The sequence below is a fragment of the Charadrius vociferus genome, unplaced genomic scaffold, assembly GCF_000708025.1.
Source record: "Charadrius vociferus isolate BGI_N301 unplaced genomic scaffold, ASM70802v2 scaffold423, whole genome shotgun sequence".
Lineage (NCBI taxonomy): Eukaryota > Metazoa > Chordata > Aves > Charadriiformes > Charadriidae > Charadrius > Charadrius vociferus.
In genome coordinates this window covers 1,802,942-1,808,238 of record NW_009648149.1, presented here as the reverse complement: position 1 = coordinate 1,808,238, position 5,297 = coordinate 1,802,942, and the positions used below count along the sequence as shown (strand labels likewise).

General features: G+C 49.7%; 1 protein-coding gene across 2 annotated transcripts in view; it reads right to left on the bottom strand.

The window, feature by feature from the left end:
* Positions 1–5,297, bottom strand: part of WLS (wntless Wnt ligand secretion mediator) — a 38,981-nt gene that overhangs the window by 20,927 nt on the left and 12,757 nt on the right. The gene's annotated exons all lie outside the window — the stretch shown is intronic.

Genomic DNA, 5,297 nt, shown 5'->3' with positions numbered 1-5,297 from the left:
AAATCACACGGAAAGTTACTGGCATCTTTTTCCTGTGCATACACTCTTGTAGTTTGCTCACTCAAGCAAATCCACACGCAAAGCACGTGGAGATCACAAACCCAGACAGACGCACTAACCCCAGACCTGGCGGTGCCCTAGAGCGGGGCACAGCTCACCGCAGTGATCCCAACCACGCACAGCCACACGTCTCCGTGGGCAGGACAGCTTTTCTCACCGCTGAATCACACAATTTTATTTATTTATTTTTTAAACATTAGAGAAATAAAAAAGCTCCCAGCACTGATAAACTGGATATTGATGCATTAATTGTTCCATACTTTCAGGTCCACCAGTGATCTGGTCTGGAGCATGCCAAGTGAAGAAGGTGGTGCAGCCCTCCCTGTGCCATAACCACGGGGATGATGAGCCTCACGGCGGCATGGCATGAGCACCGGCTCCACCTCCCACTCCCTCTTTACGTGGAGGGACATCCTCATCCCAGCATAGCTCAAATTAGTAAGGTAAGCCAAACACCTTCAGAAAACCAAGCTAAATGCAAAAGAGTTTCTATCCTGTGAGGTTACCACCCATGGGCACCATCACCGGTAGACCGTTCTCATAGATTTTTGCCGTCGCTGCTGGAGGTGGCAGCGCTGTTTTGAAAGAATCACAGAATCTCCTAGATTGGAAAAGACCTGTAAGATCATGTAGTCCAATCACTAACCTAACACTGCCAAGCCCACCACTAAATCATGTCCCTGAGTGCTATATCTACACCACCCTTAAATCCCTCCAGGGATGGGGACTACCAGTACTTTTACTGCTTCTCCAATCACGCTGCTAGCGGAGCCGGTCCTACCTCCATCACACAGCTGCTGAGGGCACATGTTCAAACAAGGGATGCAAGTTACTGAAAAGAGGGGAGATTTAGATTAGATATCTGGAAGAAATTGTTGGCTGTGCGGGTGGTGATCCCCTGGGGCAGGTTGCCCCGAGAAGCTGTGGCTGCCCCATCCCTGGAGGTGTTCAAGGCCAGGTTGGACGGGGCTTGGAGCAACCTGGGCTGGGGGGAGGTGGCCCTGCCCAGGGCAGGGGGTGGCACTGGGTGGGCTTCAAGTTCCCTTCCAACCCAAACCATTCTGTGACTCCATGAAGTTAGCCTGAATCCTTGTAAAGGGAGGGAGCAGCACCACTTGGCATCTAACCCAGCCCAGGGCCACCGCCACCATCTGCGGTCTGCAAACCCGCTGTGGGAACCGTCTCAGCCTGGCCAGAACTCCCTGCGTGGAGAACACGGGGTAAGCGGCCGCCTCCGTGATGCTCCAGAGATCCTCGCTCACCCACCGCTGCTAACTGTAGGGCAACGTTTTGCATGAAGGTGTTTCTTCCTTTCGCTACACATGAGGTGTGAACTAATGACTATTACAACCAAAGATCCCTCTCTTTCCTGTAGCCCCAGGTTTTGGGGTTTTTTTTTAGATATTGGGAGAAAAGCAGCTGAACTTGGCTCTGAAATGCTCCCCAAACTCTGCGCTGCCCCCAGCAAGCGACGAGGCTTTGTGCCCGAGCACAAGATACCCATAGTGTAGAACATCCCCGAAGAGATAATTAAAGCGATGGAGGATTATACTGCTCGGGCTTTACACCGATGAGGAAAGAGTCAGAAACTCTGAAGTACAAACAGGGATGAAAGCAGGAAAAAAACCTAAATCCATTCCACCTTCAGCCAAAATTTCAGCATAAACCACCTTCAAATCTGCGAGAAAGAAAAGGCTTTTTAAAACTCAAATACATTTCCAACATAGTTCTCGCACGCAAAAGAATTCTTATGACAGTGGTTCTGCCCTGCTTCAAATATCATTTGGGAAATAAATATTTTAATGCTATTTTAATGCATCATGGAACTGGCAAACCACGGGGATGAGCAGAGCTGGAGATGATGCTCTGGGTCCTCATCTCCCCAGTACGATCCCAGGGGCTTCCATGGGTAGAAAGTCAAACGATCAGAAAGTCGGTAATTCCCCTGTCCCTTATGGATCTATTCCTATTTTGTCACAGGATTAAGTTGGGGCTTTTTTTTGCACAATGACCAGCTCAACACATTTTAATGTCCAATACATTTCACTGCAATTAAATCAGAACTGTCCTATTTTCTGAAGCATCACCAGGAAGGTACCATTGGACACACTGTAGTGAATTTCTTCCAGCTTGACAGGTTTTGGGAAGCAGATGGAACAGGTTAACTCTTTTCTTTTTTAGCTGCTAGCAAAGAGTTTTCTTGATTTCTATTTTCATTAGAATTTGAAGAAACTGAAGTTCTGTAATACAAGTTTGTGAAATGACGTTTATGAAAAACCCCAAACTATCCAAAAATGAAAATATGGCTCAAAATTCAAAAATTTAAGCGTAAATTTAAGTGTAAATTTAACCTAATTATGCAAAAATGCTCTGATGTGCGTGGTAAGCATTGAAATGTTCCTGTACGATGAGTTAAAACAGAAGTAGCACATAGAATAATAGACATACAGGTATATAGGATAAGAGAAGACTTAATGTCAAAGTCTCCAGGGAAAAGATGCCAGGATGGCCCCGTAAAATTGGAGCCACGTTGTCACCATCCTCATTCTGACAGATGGTCCAGGACTTCCCCAACAGATCACAGTCCCCCCCCCCAAAAAAAAACCCCTCCGTCAGCACACAATAGCGCTCTACCTACGAACCATCATGAGAAAAAATAAACCAAACTTGAGCGACACCCACCCAGACGGGGCCGCGGCCGCGGCGGCTCAGGGCTCCCCGACACCCCCACAGCTGGATGATTCAGAGCCAGCCGCCGCCGCGGCATGTGGCCACCAGGCATCACAACAGCAGCTCTCCTCGCTCTGCGGGATCCCCGCCAGGAACTCTGCGGAGCATCGTCACGAGAACGTACCACCTCGTCAGAAAGATGACATCCGCGCTCCTTCCTACGGCCGGGGGAGGAAGCGGGGGGATGACTCAACGCGCCAGTTGGGAGGAAGTTATTAAAAAGCAGTTGTTTATAAACTGCATTTTTTTCAAGGTTTTTTTTTTGTTGTTTTTTTTTGGTTGAATTTTTTTTTTTTTGACAGCAGTAGGTTTCTTCCAGCTGAAAAGTCGCAGCAGTGCTGGCATAAAGAGTGGGCTGAAAGGGATTTGCTCAAGCAGGAATATTTCCAGGTTTGTAGCTGCTCTCGCTGTCAATCCACAGCGTAAGAGCATCACAGAGACACGGAGCGCTGCCGCATCTCAAACCCTCACCACAGCCAGCAGCGCTCCTCCGGGGACCGCAGAAAGCTCATACGTTACAGCAGCCCCGGAACAGAACGCATCGTGGATATGCCAGAAAGAAACTACAAAAGAAAATAAAATCAAACATTCAAAAAAAGAAAAAAAACAAAAAAAGAAAATCCAAACAAGAAATCTACCTGCAAGTCCAGGATTACAGAAAGCTTTAATGACGCGCCGTAAGTGCATAAATCAGTGCGACATTCTTTTATTGTGCCTCAACGCCGAACCTAGTAACCATGGCTGAAACTGCGGCTGCAAGCGAATATTAGGAATATCGCTGTGAAATAAGCCAGACAGCCAGGCCAAGCTCTCAGAGCCTTTTAACTCCGACAGATTTTTGCATGATTTAAAAGTAGGCATTTCTGAATTAGGAGACATTGTTACTTCTACAGAGAAGACGAATGTTTCTCGCTTTGATGCGACTCGTTATAGCCATAAATACATGTTTTCATCACTGACTGATTATGATTTTCAATACTTGGCATGCTAACTCGAGCATCCCCTCTGCCAAAGCTACAGCTTTGAGGAGCAAGAGACAATTACTATATATATTCCTTGTCGGGAACTGCACACCAAACAAACGTCGGCGCTTGGCTTGCATTACGCGCTTGGCTCCGGTCCCATTAAATTCAAGCGAGTGTTGAACCAAGCGGAGAGAGAAAAAAAAAAAAGAAAAAAAAAAGAGAGAAAAATGCTTTGTGAAACTGCAGCCAAGTCAACTAACAGTATTACAAAGTGCTATGCAAAACAAAGCGAGCGCCGAGGGATTTCAGTTAAAACGCGGTGCCAAGCAGGCTGTGCTTTCAGCCGTTCTCGCCTGTGGGCTGGTGGATGCTTCGGCTCTACGTATTAAATGATATACGTCAGCCTGTAAATAATTAAATGGACTTTTGTGCACAATACAGTGGATAAACCTCAGCCCCCGTTCGAGCCTGTGAGCTGCGATAACGCAGGTACCATTTGGGGGGGTCGCAGTGTATCCCACAAGAGGGCTTGTAGCTGGAGGGGTCTAAAGAAGCCGGAGGGGTCTGAAGAAGCCGGAGGGGAAGGTGTCTCTCCGGGAGGCAGCTCCCACAGGAGCCATCCCCTGGATGCCCGGGGAGCCCCCCAGAAAGGTGCCCGGGCACCGGGAGCAAGCGTTAGGCAGAGCCCCCCTGCTGTGCCAAGGGGTTTGACCCCCGTGATGCTCAATGCCGAAAGCCCTCGGCACGAGGCCAGCGGAGCTGCAGGCACCACCGGTGGATACTTCCAAACCTCCTGCTTAAAGAGAAAAAACGTCCCCCAGACGAGTTTAGAGACGGGATGATTCACAGCAAACGTGTTCAGAGCCACAATCACCATCCCCACGGAGCCGGCGTGCCCGTGGGACGCGGGCAGGAGGTGACGGTCACCACAGCCCTCCTCACCTCTGATGGGACAAGCCTTCCTTAAAAGCCCAGGCAAGCGCAGACATGAACCAGCAGAGTCTGAGCAACCTCTCTTCTGCAGTTCACTGCTTTTCATACTGGTTTGGGGACCAAACGCAGTTTAGCCTCTTTGAAGCTCAGTTGCATATACTCTTTAAACACGTTTGCCTTAAAGGCATGTGGCGTATGCTGTTGGGGAATGGGGAAGCCACCCACCAGCAGTGTGCCCAGCTGGCCAAGGTGGCCACCAGCATCCTGGCCTGTATCAGGAACGGTGTGGCCAGCAGGACTGGGGCAGTGACCATCCCCCTGTCCTCGACACTGGTGAGGCCCCACCTCGAGTGCTGTGTTCAGTTTTGGGCCCCTCATGACAAACAGGACATAGAGGTGCTGGAGTGCGTCCAGAGAAGGGCAACGGAGCTGTGAGGGGTCTGGAGCACACGTCTGGTGCGGAGCGGCTGAGGGCCCTGGGGGTGTTCAGCCTGGAGAGGAGGAGGCTGAGGGGAGACCTTCTCGCTCTCGACAGCTCCCTGAGAGGAGGGGGGAGCGAGGGGGGGGCGGTCTCTGCTCCCAAGGAACAGGCGATGGGACAAGAGGGAA